The sequence below is a fragment of the Salvelinus fontinalis genome, unplaced genomic scaffold, assembly GCF_029448725.1.
Source record: "Salvelinus fontinalis isolate EN_2023a unplaced genomic scaffold, ASM2944872v1 scaffold_1283, whole genome shotgun sequence".
NCBI lineage: Eukaryota > Metazoa > Chordata > Actinopteri > Salmoniformes > Salmonidae > Salvelinus > Salvelinus fontinalis.
This window is the reverse complement of record NW_026601492.1, coordinates 2,036-18,062: the sequence shown is the minus strand read 5'-3', so window position 1 is coordinate 18,062 and position 16,027 is coordinate 2,036.

The following is a 16,027-nucleotide window of genomic DNA, read 5'->3' as shown; positions in this document are numbered from 1 at the left end:
GCATGCTTAGTTGGTCTATACTGAACACATCATGGCATTCCTTCCTAGAATGGCTGGGGGAGCGCTGGTGGGGATCAGTCTCTAAAGAGCAGATTATCACATTCATGGATACATCTAACAGTCGCAAAGGGGACATTGTCGTCGCAGCACACTTCGGTGGCATGCAAGGAGGAGTGTGTTCGATTATGGTGAAGACACAGGATTCAGTCATGACCTTTACTGTTGTTATTAGTCGAGGCAGGTACATCTGTACCGATATGGTACAAGGTCTATTTTCAACTCCTATTGACATTATGAAAGTTCTGGTGCGTAAACTGGGAGAAGGACACTTGCTACGTAGACCCAGGTGGATGGCTCATAACCCCAAATACTTTGCTATGACACAAATTGTGGACGAGCTGCGTTATATTGTAAAGCTGATAAAAGGCTCATGGTGGGGAGCTGCATTCCTCAGTTTGGAAATGTCCCCACCACATGGTAAAGTGATAGAGCTTCTACGAATGAGGACAAACAAGCACACCAACCCAGCTGCCGCAATCCATTATATGAATGAGGACAGTTTGGGATACCTGTTTGATATTGTAACTGCCAAGGGAAAGAGATTCAAGGTGACGTTTGATAACTTGGGGTTTACGATTGGGACAGGTGTACACTTTCCATATATCACATCTATTCTTTCCCGCATCTGCTGCCTTGAAGATGCAACCTTTGTTGCCCGACCAAAGAACCACATCTTTGGGGATGAAGGCCTGCAACGTCACCCAGGTGTCACAGATGCCAGACACAATGTCTAGAGTAGGAAAGATATAGGTGGAGAGCATATGTAATCACTGTCATATCGCTTGGTAAATGTGCCATTACAAAGTGCTTGTGGTGTATTATTCAATGTCCATATCCTTCTGTGAATAAAGACAATAATATCCTGAGCAAGAATACCAGGTCACATTTATTTACAGAGTACATAACATTTACATACATCCATACCAAAAGTAGGACATAGTGGCAGCTCAAAAATGAATAAAATGGGTTCAGTGTAGTTAGATCTCAACACATTGCAACCTAGTCATCTCCATCATCATAATCTCCATCCGCATCAGCTCCATCCTCATCATCGGCCATATACTTGAGCGAAAGAGACATAACCACATTACCAACAAGTCATACACACAAGCAAAAGTGTCATCACAGTATACACTACCATATCTACCATTTCATCTTCTGCATTGTTCAACTGGGGAAGAGGAGGTAATGCTAGGTGAGGTTGAGGCCGGTTGACGACTTCTGGGGGCAACAGTGGAGGAGCTTGTTCCAAGACAAGGTTCCTAGGTCCCTCATCGTCAGACGATAGTATGTAATCACTCTCCTGAATGTGTATTAAAGACATGGGAAATGTATCACTTATACATGGTATACTTTACAACAGTGAATGAAAGGACATCAAACCGAGTACCTACAGAACGGGTCAGGATTATGGTAGATACCTGTGGAATAGAGACGAGTGTTAGAATCAGTACAAGTTAAATGCCTGTGATGAGTATGGTCTATGAAAGAGGTGTCTATAGAGTATGATATAACATGCGTCTCTCCTACCAGGCTCAGCTCGCTATTGTCAGTTTCTATACCACTCTCCTCTGACATGATTAGAGGTCGGAAATGCACAATTGCCTGAGGTAAGGAGATATAGGTCCATGATTAGCTGTTAAATGCGACAGTTGCAGTAGGTGTCACAGTTAAACACCTTTTCATGAGTGGGTTAAGTTACGGGTTAGGTGTGGTTGTACAGAGGTGAAAGCTGTTCGTAAGGCTGCATGTGATCATAATCATGATGAGCAACTAGCCACGTCTCTAGCAACAACAGTTAGAAAACATAAGGCCCTTTCCTGGGGTTGGTGAGAGTGTGCGGCTTTGGGGTATGGTTCCACTTTTCCTACTATTTACAATGGCTGAATCACAAGAACTATGATACCAATTACATACACATAGCAAAATAGGTAAGTGGTTGGAAGATGGCCTATATGGGGAGAAGACAATTCGACTCACTCCGTGTCGCTAAGCAAAGGAAATATGGCAACTGGCCTCTATTGAACAGATCCTGGCTTCCACTGGTAGAATGGCTGGGTGAGAGGTGGTGGGGCTCCGTCTCTAAAGAGCAGCTAATGTCATCCCTAAATAGACCCGAAGTTACTGTAGGAGCTATTGCCATCACGGCCTACTTTGGTGACATGCAGGGAGGAGTGTGTTCCTGTATGGTGAAGAGCACTGACAATACTCTCATCCCATTTGATATACACGTCACCCAAGGCTATTACAAATGCACTGAGTTCCTAGACTGGGACAGAGGTGACCCTGTTCAGCTAATAACCGATGTGCTTAAAGCAGTCCCAAGCGGTTACTTGATGGCTAGACCAAGAGACATACCTGATGAACAGAACAATTGGTCTGGCAAATGTGTAGTGGAAGGGATGCGTGAAATGATACAGCTACTAGAGGGTGCATGGTGGGGACATTCGACGGGCAGTTCCCCAATGTCATCAAATCACATTGATGTTATACAGGACCTAAAAAAGATGGAAGATGAATACCCCAAGCCAGCTGCAGCGATCTGTTACATGGATGAAGAGGAATATGGATACCTCTTCGAAATTGTAACAGCAAAAGGACAACCATACAAGGTCACGTTTGATAAGTCTGGGTTTGTGCTTGATACAGATATACACTTTAACTCAATGACAAGTTTGCTGGACCATATGACAACGGTTGTAAAGGTTTCCTTTGTACCAAGACCCCTTTCTACAACACAGGACCTGTGCATGAGCAAGATGGATGTAACAGGAGGGAGAAGGAGGGGACCAGTGGAGACAAGTGGAGGCCTACCCAGTCTCAAACGTTCCATACAGACTAGCCCGTATGACCAGAGGTATAGGCCATGACCATTGTATTACTGTACATCTCAAGTAATATTTGTGACAGTATATGTGTCAATGTAATATACATTACATATCATTGTTTTGACATGCAATCAATAAAGTGTATCACCAGTCATGTCAGAGCCTTGTTCTTTTTATTCACATACATTACAAAGAGCAGTACCGTTGCAACTACACATGTTTCACAAAGTCATTATAGCTGGGCTATCCACCCGGTACTGCTTCATCCAACCGTGTCTGTGCTATCCAAAAGGGCTCCATTCATGCCACAATGCCTTGGTTATTCATCCTTGGCCTGTTACTCAACCACTTGCGTGCATCCAACCTTGTCTCTAAATCCACACATTATCTATTCATCCAAGCTAAGGTGTTTAGCTACTCATCTACCACTCATCATACAGTGGCTGTTGTGTCCACACAGGCTTACTTTCTCCAGCCCTGTCTTGTGTATCTCCCCACCACCTGGGCAAGTCTCTACTTGTTTATCCAGCCCTTGGGCACTCGTCCAACTGTTTCTGTCCTGTCCACACAGGCTTACTTTCTCCAGCCCTGTCTTGTGTATCTTCCCACCACCTGGGCAAGTCTCTACTTGTTTATCCAGCCCTGGGCACTCATCCAACCTTATCTCTAAATCCACACATTATCCATTCATCCAAGCTAGGGTGTTTAGCTACTCGTCTACCACTCATCTTTAGGTGGCTGTTGTGTCCACACAGGCTTACTTTCTCCAGCCCTGTCTTGTGTATCTCCCCACCACCTGGGCAAGTCTCTACTTGTTTATCCAGACCTTGGGCACTCGTCCAACTGTTTCTGTGCTGTCCACACAGGCTTACTTTCTCCATCCCTGTCTGTTTATCTTCCCGTCACCTAGGCAACAGCTCTACTTGTTTATCCAGCCCTGGGCACTCATCCAACCTTGTCTGTGATGTCCACACAGGCTCATCCAACCTTGTCTGTGCTGTCCACACATGCTCATCCAACCTTGTCTGTGCTGTCCACACAGGCTTACTTTCTCCATCCCTGTCTGTTTATCTTCCCGTCACCTGGGCACTCATCCAACCTTGTCTATGCTGTCCACACAGCCTCATCCAACCCTGTCTATGCTGTACACACAGGCTTACTTTCTCCAGCCCTGTCTGTTTATCTTCCCTTCACCTAGGCAACGGCTCTATTTGTTTATCCAGCTCTGGGCACTCGTCCAACTGTTTCTGTGCTGTCCACACAGGCTTACTTTCTCCATCCCTGTCTGTTTATCTTTCCATCACCTGGGCACTCATCCAACCTTGTCTGTGATGTCCACACAGGCTCATCCAACCTTGTCTGTGCTGTCCACACATGCTCATCCAACCTTGTCTGTGCTGTCCACACAAGCTTACTTTCTCCATCCCTGTCTGTTTATCTTCCCGTCACCTGGGCACTCATCCAACCTTGTCTATGCTGTCCACACAGCCTCATCCAACCCTGTCTATGCTGTACACACAGGCTTACTTTCTCCAGCCCTGTCTGTTTATCTTCCCTTCACCTAGGCAACGGCTCTATTTGTTTATCCAGCTCTGGGCACTCGTCCAACTGTTTCTGTGCTGTCCAACTCTCTGTGTTTACCCAACCGAGCATTACAGGGAGGCAGTTAAATAGCAAGGTCTGTTCTTAGGATCTGTTAACAGTTTGCCTCTCTCAGCACTGGGGAAGAAATATCAAGTGTGCATTCGAAATGACTGGGATGGAAGTGACCTATGGAAACTGGCCTCTATTGGACAGATCATGGCTTTCATTTGTAGAGTCACTGGGTGACCACTGGTGGGGTTCCGTATCTGAGGAACAAATGATATCTTTCCTCAATAGACCCGAGGTGAAGGTGGGAGCTTTTGCCATAGCGGACTACCGTGGAGCGGAGCCCGGAGGAGTGTGTTCATGTATGATGAAGACAGGGGATTGTGACATTATCTCATTCGCCATATATGTCACTGGAGGCCGTTACAAATGCACCGACTTCCTAGAGTGGGAATACAGTCAACCAGCAAAAATTATAGAAGACATGATTGCAAATTACCCAGGAGGGTACCTGATGGCTAGACCTAGAGCCATACCTGGTGGTCAAAGCAAGGGGACTTGCATACGTGTAGTGGAAGAGATGCATACTATGATACAGTTACTAAAGAGTGCATGGTGGGGACTGTCTCTTGGGCAGTCGCCAAATGGTAGGTCCCCAGGGTCAAGTGAGCACACTGCCTTGTTAAACAGTCTAAAGAGTATGCAAAGTGAAAACTTCAACCCTGCTGCTGCAGTATGTTACATGGATGAACACCGCTCTGGATACCTCTTTGACATTGTAACAGGGAAAGGAAAGGTATACAAAATCATGTTCCATGGGTCTGGCTTTCGATGTGGGACCAATCTACACTTCTACACCATAGGAGAGTTGATTGACTACATGAGAGGGGCTAGGAATGTAACTTTTGTGCCACGACCTTCCCCCTAATGTGAGGGGAGACAATGACAAGGATGGAGTAGGATCGAAGGACACAAGAGGGTTCGATATTCTCAGCACAAGGCTATGGATATGAATAGTGAACTCTTTTCATAACATACTCTGTAAGATATTATACAATGTTACAGCTAGAGTGTACTTTTTCTTGAAATGAATAAACCAAATCAATGGTGTCTTTTGCCTTTATTCAATATATTTGTGAAACATTACTGTATAACATAGTCCTCCTGCACATATCACGCAATTGTTGTTAACCCATACATGTTGCCCCATAGTAAAAGTTATACCAATCCCTTAAAGACATATGGTTATTCAACATAAACTTCAACTGGGTTCTCCTGATCAACACCTCGGTGCTTAACTGTGTGACAGTAGAAAGACTGTCAATGTCTTCTTCCTCACATCCCTCTGCAAGCCTCAGCCCATGGATGAGTTTGGTGTATATGTCCCAGAGTGTTGTTCCATAGAGTATGGTGATTGAGAGATGCCCAGTGATTTCACCTATGTTTTCAGAGGGGCTCTGGATCAAGACTTTGATGTGAGGCCTATTTTCGTCTACAATGGCAATGTTGTCCGCGTACTCGCTCATGGTCTGGTACAGTGCGGAGACGTATTTCATCACAGCATATGGGATGACAATACCCCCACCATACATGTGTCTAGGAGGGAAAGATGTACAGTCGAGGTCTTGGAAGGCTCGCGGGGTTGCCATTGCCATCTCCTGAGTGACTCTGTGGAGAATTCCAAGGTCGTCGAGGGAGACAGATCGCCAAAGAGCTAGGACATTTCTGAGAGCATCATAGTCCTTGTCAGTGCCGAGTTGATGGGAAGGTACGCACACGTAGCTGTCTGCACACTGGGGGAAAGAAAAGGATGCTATTCCACTGGGTCCTCTGGTAATGCTGACAAAGCCTTTCGCCGAACACAGGCCGCATATGAATTGAAACTCCCCTCGGGGAGAAGCGACCAGAACGTCTAAAGCTCCTTTCGCTCTGTCCGAGGCCCAGAGACTTTTTGACATCATGAAGGCTAAGACATTGATGAGAGCCTGCCTGTTGTCGTCATCATAGACAGATAGGGTTCGATTGAAAGGCACTGTGTCCGTGCCAGCTATCTTGATACAGGAGCCACCGTTAATGTCAACGTTCCACTGGGATGAAAGTTTAGATGGATCATTAGTCAGGATCCTTGTCTTGTTGTCATTGAGGACAGTGAACTTGACTGGTATTTTGTCCAAGGTGCCTTGCTTGTATGCGGTAACTGTCATGTTGTCAATGACGAACAGAGTGCTGCAGTCTCCAAAGGGTATGAGCCCTTGCAAGTCAATCTTGAACATGGTAGGCTGATGTGCTTCACTGACCTTGTTCATTGTATGGGTGAACACATACTCCTTCTGACTGAAAGACATCTTTACCCGTGCTTGGGATGCTAAAGGTATACTATCACCGGTCTGTACTCAATGCATGTATACGAAATGGTATATACAGTGCTTTTCGTCTCGATCACGAGAGCCACCGTCTTTCATTGACACACCGTCCTATCCTTCTCTTCTTGTCTTCACCGTAGACACGCTGGATAAGCCTGTGACCGGGGATATTGTTGGTGAACAGGTCCTTGTAGAAGTTTTTACAACCGGTGCAATGATACGTAACCACCCTGCAGTCAGAGGGAGGACGTCTCCTCTTTCCGAGCGTGGCCCGGACAGGGGTGATCCATTTTTTCTCCTTAAAGGTCTCGATCCAGGTTCTCATGACTTTTGCGTCGGCGCAACAGTACGGCATGATGCAAAGAACAGATTCTGGGTACATAACGGGCCCAGAGCTGAACGCGTCAGGGGTCTGTATCTGCAACATGAGTACAGTCTGATACAGAAGGCCTGCCAGGTCAACTAGAGTCCTCTCGCACAGCTCGCTTCTCACTATGGAAAGCCTACCAGTAGTAGAGTAGGTGATCCCAGCGTCTTGCAACATGACAATCGGCAACGAAAGCAAGATGGAGGCGTCAGAGCAAGAGTCGTTGTCGACAAGGGACAGTATGCCTTCCGATATGGCTTCCGTGAGCCTTTTCCCGAGCGAGGCGCTTAGGTTCCTGTAGACATCACGGGGCTGTAGGGACATGTCCTTGGTGATCACATTGCTGCAGACCTCGAGTTTCTCACCGGGCAGACGCGCCACAGTTTCCCTGTTGATCCTTAGGTGCTCCAACTCACTACTACCGCAGACGGGTATCATGTGTTCAGGGCAGTTGTTCATTACCGCGTTGAAAGCCGTGGTTGCCCTCTTCAACCTCTGTCTGACTGAGGAGATTGAGGTGAGCAAGTGCTCTTTGCAATCATCCAGGCTGTGGGAGCCAAGGGCAGAACTGTACATGTAGCGGGGTAAGCAGTAGTCTATAATGCAGTGAGCTAAAAGCTTTCCAGAGCGGTTCACCAAGATAGAGTCAGCATAGTGAGCTATCAGCACCCTGGAGTTGGCGAAACATTTGTTGAAAGGCTGGTAGGGGTGTGAAATGATCTCTGTGTAAGACGAGGAATCGATTGGCGTTAGGGTTCTGGGGGCCGGGGTGTGATGCTCCTCCGTGTTGTCATCTCTAACGGGTTTGGACCCGTGTTCATTATCACCGTCAGACACCACGCTTGTGTCGGAACGCTTGGCCTCGCATATGAGCGATCCACCGAACATGGCCGTGATACACCCTGTGTTAGCCTGGAGGTTCAAGGGGTATCTGTAGAAGGCTGCTTCGCAAGGGTTACACTTGTGATACTCGGGGCATTCGACTGGCTTGACAGAGAGTCCTGTAATGTGCTGTAGCCACGTCTTCACAGTTTCTAGGTAGGTCGTTTTAACACTGGAGTTGGCTACCTGCAAGCGATCCAGTGTTTGTTGACTAAAGTGCTTGTTCTTTGATGATTTGATGAGACTGCTCCAAGGAAAGAACCCTGCTGCCATCTTGGACGCGATGAGTTGCGATGCTTTGCACGCTAACAGGTCTCTGAGGATGGCTTCCTTGCGCGAGAACATGTGGTTCATGCAGTATTTCCAGTCCTTGTACAGCGTTCTCACTGTGATGGTGTCGCTCGACGCAGACTCGTAGCCCCGTACGGGAACCAGTGTCGTAGAGACCGCAGAGAACCCAGAGTCCAGCTTCAACGTTATAACATCGTCCACTCGGTAAGAGGTGAGGAAGGAGCTAGCTCGATGTAAGTCTAACCACTGCCCGTGATCGTCCAGGATCGGTTCCCTCTCCAGGTATAAGATTACATCTCCAGCCTTGAGCTGGTGCCAGGGAGAGGTTGAAAAGCAGGACAACACGTCAGTCTCCAGTTTGACACAGTCTCCCCTCATGACGCAGGATATGAAGGTGTCCGTCACGGCAGAATCACAAGGGGAGCGCATACTTTTGAAGGCCGACAGCCCCCTGACCTTTACGGAGATCGAAGACAGATCACCCTTGTCGTCTAGGTTGTGACTGAGAGCCACGTAGGTCTTCTTAGCTACGTGACAGTAGACCGAGCAACTGTTTTCATACTCCAGCTTGACTCTCCTGTCTTTAACGAAGGGCCCTGTGACATCCGCAACTTCTTCGGACCCAGGGACTCTTGCCACAAAGACGGGATATCCTTCCTTGGTGAATGTTCCTTTCGGGTCTCTGGCTACATTTCGGTGTGTGTTACCTCTGCCTATCACGTACATCCTCTCGAGAGTGTCCTCAACCAAGGCAGTGTGCACGTAGTCCAGAAAGGCAGGCACCTGGGAGCCAGCCCTCTTAAACATGTCACCCACAGCCTTCCGGCCATCACAGGCAAAGCTCTCGAGGAGTTTGATGTCAGTGTCCCCGGACCGGGGCGTATCTGTTCTGTGCACGACTACATCAGACACGTCCCTTTCGGGGATGTCCCGGGGACCGTATCCGACTGAGACCATGACACTGTCAGTGTCTCCGTAGACAACAGGGCAGCTGTGCTGGTAGAACGTAGACACACAGTTGTTTACAACGGCAATCTGTTGCCTGCCGTGGCCAGATATGAGAGGCCCGCAGGGACGAGGAGCCGTTCCGTAGAAGGAGTTGGCTAGGACTTTACACTCTCCCTCCTGTAGCTTGTAGTAGACCCGCTCGGCCTCGCTGATGTCAGGGTTCTTGAGTTTCCTCTTGAACTCAGCTCGCTGGTTGAGATAGTACTCTACCGAGGAAGAGAATATGCCCGGGGCACGGATGAAGCAGCCTTGGGTCTGGTCGTACTTGAGAATGAGCGATGCGTACTGAAACCCCTCAGCCTCCCAGTTGTAACACACCCAACCCGATAGATCGTGGGGAAAGTCAACGGGAGGCCAGGGGATGGTGGTCTCAGGTGAGATGTTGAGAGCGCACATGATCGAGGGGTACATACTGGAGAAGTCAAAGGACAGCTCCAGACCCATGCCGGGCCCCGAGTAGTGTAGGCCAGTGAGTGGGTCACACACAGATCCTCCCTTCCACATGTCACTGTCACCATTGTCTGAGGCGAGATTAGGATCCCATCGCAGTCGGCTGTTCAGTTCCATGCCCAGGGGTCCCGCTTTCACTCTGAGGGTATCGAGTGTAAACTTGAGCTGGGGGATCTGAACCGAGTGAATGCTCTGCACAAAGCCGCAAAAGTTATCCCCTCTCCCGTGTACCACCACGTCTATATTGAGAGTGGCCCTACATCGATGAAACAGAGTTGATACTGGGTTGAGAACTTTAGCCAGCCTGGCGCACAGCTGTGAGTCGACCAAGTTGTAGACGAGCACGGCAAATAGACTCCTACCTCCGAGTCTGATCATCTCGTCCATGCTAGAGTAACCCACGTCCGCTAGCTTGCAAAGCTTTCTGGTGTCCTTTGGAACCTTTCTGTGTAGCTTCCTGACCTTGGAGATGACAAAGGGTGCCACGTCGTTCAACTTCATGCTGGTACACGCAAACTTTATATCTCTGGTCCCCGTCATCCTGTACAGATCTATGATGTTCATACCGCAGCTGTTCATCTTGAAGTGGCCCAGCTTGGCCTTGTCTTTGTTGAACGTTTGGATGTGCACAGATATCAGTTGGAGCTTGTACTCGGTCAAGGTTCCGTTGAGCAACACAGAGCCTACGCTCTTCAGCATCTCCTTGTACATATCAAGGTAACGTACGTTTTCAAACTGGAAGAACGGTACCATGTCATGGGCCAGGGCCTTGGTGACAAAGAGGCCGTACCAGGCTCGCAATAGCGAGGCTCCTCGTTCCTGGGTAACGGCGTCTCGGAACTTGGTGTAATTCGATTGAGTGTAAAAATGCACACGCTGCTCGATCACTCTCACATCGAATTCGGCGTTGAACACGTACAGCAGTTCTATGCCGTACTTGTACAGCAGTTGGATCATCTTCTCCAGGACTGCGAGTTCTCCGGAGCACGGGTAAAACATAATCCTTCTGACATCGTCTATACCGGCACCCCTGGCTAGTTCGTGGTCAGCCTCTGGTTGGTGGTTGTGTGTTACCTTACATTTGTTATAGACAACTATCAGCTTCTTCCTGTGGTGGTCAGGTGAAGTCTTGGGTATGTGGGAGTTGAGGATCACGAGAGAGATGCAGGTTATCTCGTGCTGCTGACCTGGCATGTCAGGAGATAGAGTAGGGATAGAGACGTGCTTACTATGTTTTGGCAATTGTGACCTGCCAGTGTCTAGCATGTGAACCAGCTTAGTCCTGTACTCTGTCATGCCCTCGACCGTACGCTCAGTGCAGTAGGGGAACCTGTAGGCGAATGAGTCGCATCTTAGGGACATGTCTCGGTATGATTTGTCAAACACGGTCTCAATGTCCAGACACGCTGCCTTGTAGAAATAGGCCACGTGTTTACTGTCAAAGAGCTTAGTCTCAGCCTCAGACAGGTCGTGATCATAGATGAGTTCGGATACTGAGAGCACCTGGTTCAGCTTGTTTGCAGACATGAAATAGACCCTACCGAACATGACATTGGAGCACAAGGCAGGCGTGTTACCGTCTCGAGCAATGTAGTAGCCCTTGTCGGGGCAAAAGTCTCCGAAGGTGAGTGCTCCCCTTACAGATTCTACATACCTTTTGGCCAAGGATATACATTTAAGCGGGAAAACGAGAGCATTTACTTTCCGCTTAATGTCATCATGGAGAACGTGGACGTTCACTGGCTCAGCAGCAAAGTGTTTAGACCAATTTCTACCAACCAGCTCCCAGGTCTCTTCCTCGCCATCCTGATCGCGACCCAAGTCTAGGTCATAACCCACAACAGGAGCTATACCAGTGACTTTGAAGTGTACCGTAGTGTAGATTTTGATATCTCGAGCCTGCACCACCAACCCTCTGCATAACAGCGCCTCCTCCTGTCTGTTAAAGAGGACAGACTTGATCATCACCCCTACCAGATTAGGTTCAAGGTCAGGGTTTACAACTCTACGCTCGGGGTAGATGTCAGGAAAGTAATCCACGAAAGGCACGGCTTTGTTCATGATTGTTACTCAAGAGACCTAGGGGACTTTATTTTACAGAGTGTAGTCACATATTTTCGTAGAACTACTGTTCAGTGACAACCTGAAACCCTTTGTATGGTATCAAGCATCCAACTGATGCTAAGATATCAAATGTTGAACTAAGGAGCATATGGAGAGCAAAGGATGAAAGATCTTAATCGAAACCAAGTACAGACCTACACAACCAGGGCTGAATTATCCGTTCAGGGCTGAATTACCCATTTGTGACCAAGTCTGAGGTACCCGACCACGGCTGGCTCATCACAACAGAGCTGAGTTATCCATTTGCGACCAAGTCTGAGGTACCCGACCACGGCTGGCTCATCACAACAGAGCTGAGTTATCCATTTGCGACCAAGTCTGAGGTGCCCGACCACGGCTGGCTCATCCGAGCAGAGTTGAGTTATCCATTTGTGACCAAGTCTGAGGGGCCCGACCACGGCTGGCTCATCCGAGCAGAGCTGAGTTATCCATTTGAGACTAAGTCTGAGGTGCCCGACCACGGCTGGCTCATCCGAGCAGAGCTGAATTATCCATTTGTGACTAAGTCTGAGGTGCCCGACCACGGCTGGCTCATCCGAGCAGAGCTGAATTATCCATTTGTGACTAAGTCTGAGGTGCCCGACCACGGCTGGCTCATCCGAGCAGAGCTGAATTATCCATTTGTGACTAAGTCTGAGGTGCCCGACCACGGCTGGCTCATCCGAGCAGAGCTTAATTATCCATTTGTGACTAAGTCTGAGGTGCCCGACCACGGCTGGCTCATCCGAGCAGAGCTGAATTATCCATTTGTGACTAAGTCTGAGGTGCCCGACCACGGCTGGCTCATCCGAGCAGAGCTGAATTATCTGTCTCCAGTCACATGCTCATCTATCCGAACACGGCTGACTTATCCAAATACGAGACACTGACTTCTCTGTTCAGAGCTGAAGTGTCCGATCCAGTCACGTGCTCATGTATCCGAACACGGCTGACTTATCCAAATACGAGACACTGACTTCTCTGTTCAGAGCTGAAGTGTCCGGTTCAGTCACGAGCTCATCTATCCAAACACGGCTGACTTATCTAACTCAGACAAACTGACTTCACTGTTCAGAGCTGAAGTACCCTGTCAAGGACATGAGGTTTAGTGTAACATGTATGCCAAGGAGTTAGGAAGTAGGCTCTAGGGCTCTCAATTGTGTTAGACCAGAGAAGACAACACTATCAAAGCATGGCCACTAAGAAAAATACAACGGTGTCAACCTATTGTAATGTTTTGCCTCACAGACAAGCAAATACAGCTGTGTTAGAAACAGTGAACGTGCCTTCCAATAGGAGAGCCTTCTTCTTAGCGGTTGACAATGACATACTACACGATAGGATATCAGATGAGCTGTCTTTCGGAGCGTTGTCACCAAAGGACAGAGCTACTTTCCAATTTCTCCTTTACCTGACATATTGCTGCAAAGGCGAGGTTCTCCAAGTGACTCTGGAGAACACAGATTTCTGCAGTATGTCACCACCTATCAGAGAGGATTTTGCTCAGGGGCGCCTATTCTGTTTTATCCTAGACATGAGTAACGAGGAGCCATGTGAAACAAATACGCCGTCGTCTAGCCTCGGTGTACAGTCCCAGTTAAGCACACTGGCCGCCTCTGGTGATACGGATGGGGATGTGTCCAGTACCCAGTTGCTCAGACTCATGAACATGAGTGTGAACATGGATGTGTTCAGAGGAGATGGCGCCAGGTCTGACACCAATTACGACACGTCCCCACATCAAGCAACTGACAATGAGATGACAGAAGCCTTTGAGGAGGCGTTCAACGCTTTCATGCGACTGCAATTGGTTAGGAAAAGGGCATCATCAGTCAACAATGCTATGATAGTGATGAGAGACAGCAAGGGAGAGCTAGGCTCCATGTTCGACTGGGTGGATATCCGCAGTGATACACTGAATGCTACCAAGGTGGATAGGAAGAAGGTGAAGGAACTCCAGGGTTCCATGTACACCCCAGCCTGTCAGTCAGGGAGGCAGGTGGTTTCCTTACCGGAGTCTATAATGGACCTAAATCTCAATGTTCTGGAGACCTCCATAGGGAGGATCACAGACAGTACAAGCAAAGGTGAATCCAAGAACCTGTTCCTAGCAATCATGTCTAAGCTGACGTGCGTGCAATGGCTGAACCAGAAGGTTGTTGAAACGTGCTACAACTCGACCATTCCAGAGGATGTGAGATTTGTGGAAAGACTGAAACGTTTCACGGTCGATCTCAACAGGTCCTCTGGAGGCATGGAGGTTGACATCAGAGGTCTCTTGGTATTCAGGTACTCTGTGGAGAAACTCATTGACAGGGAGAACCCGGACCTATTTCTCAACTCTCTGATCCACAGGCACATGCCCGTCACCAAGAGCCGCATTGCCAGGGTATTACGTGATGTAAAGAGTAGACGCAGAACTAAAGCTATCGCGTCTTTGCTGAGGAAAGGACAGTGTTATTGCAAGACGAGGCTCACCAAGGACCACATTGGAGCGTGTAGCGGAGAGTGTCAGACCTCATATTCTTGTTTCTACAACGCCTCAGAGGATCACCCCTTCATTGTGAGTAAAGACGACCACAGCTACTACTTTGCGCACCTGTACCCTCATCTGGGTAAACTGGAGCGCCTCAGCAAGGAAATGAAAGTCAGGTACAGAGGCCGCAGACAGTTCGAGAGCATAGTGGATATGGTGTTCAATATCCTTGTCAGGCACCAGTTCAGTGTGAAAGACTCACTATACCAAGGTTTGACAGACGTGATAGACGACAAAATGAGAAACTCGAGCTTGTCTCTCGGTCACGACCTCACCGAGATACACGAGTCGTTATACCTGGCGCCTGGAAATGACGATGACTGTCCGGAGCATTCGGACCCTCTGAATCCGGTGAAAGTGTACGACCAAGCATTGGTGCGCTACTTGTTCTGTGACAGCCTTCAAGTGGGCAGGTTGTTTCAGGCGTCTACGACGTTCAATTACATTATCACCAACACCGCTCCCAGGTACACCATCGAACGGATTATGCTCTTAAACGTTACGGGTCCCGGTGAAGGTAAGAGTTACGCAAACAACGTGCTAAACTACCAGTTCAGGACGGTGAAAGGCTGCATAGAGACGCTGACGTCTTTCACCCCGCAATCCTTCAAGTACAAGCAGAAGAGGAACTCGTGTGTAGTCATGATAGACGATGCTCATATATCACACGAGAAGAACTTGAAATCAGTCGACAAAGAGTCCAACGTGATCCCCAATACGTTCAAGAACCTGTTAGACACCAGCGTACTGGAGAGCGATGTGGTAACCAGAGACATGAGCAGCGGCAAGGTGGACACCGTGAAGTACCACGCTGTCCACAACTGCGGCTTTGTGTGGAACACCAACACAATGGGCTTTGTGAGCGACGCTTGGGCCGACCGGTGTCTGATCATGGAATCTGAGTTTCCCGAGCATGTAACTCGCACGCGTAGCACCAATCAGATACAGGACACAGTAGTCAAACTCAAGATGGACCGTATAGCTGCCGTGTGTCTGTATAGGCAGAACCTGATACAGTCAGCGACCATGATTGCAGAGTCCGAGATAATGCAGTTCGGCGTGAGGTTCGACACCAGCAGGGATGCATGCCTTGCGGCATTATACGGTAGTCACATTGTGTGCACGGGAGTCGTCAGTCGGAGGGTTTCGTTCTGCATCAACCAGCTTGTGTTTGCTGAGGCCATGAAGTTGGCATGCCACTTTGTCTTTGACATATGGATCCCTCCGTGGACAGAGATTCCAGATGAGAAGGATTATCCCCACCTGAGGGGTTACATGAAGCAGATGAACAAGAACAGGCTGAAAGCTCTGAACCAGCTTTCCTTCGGACAGATCTGCCTAGAGACCAACGCTGTCTACAAGCTGTGCACTGCGGCCTGTCTTCCGGACATATGTCCCCGTGCGGTCGACATACAGGGTCACTTTGCCTGCAAGGTGCTAGGGTACATCTTAACCCAGATCCATGAGCAGCAGCTGAAGACTAGTTTGAAAAATGGACACCTGTCCATTTTGGGTATAGATGCTATGTTTTTCTCTGATAAAGAGATCA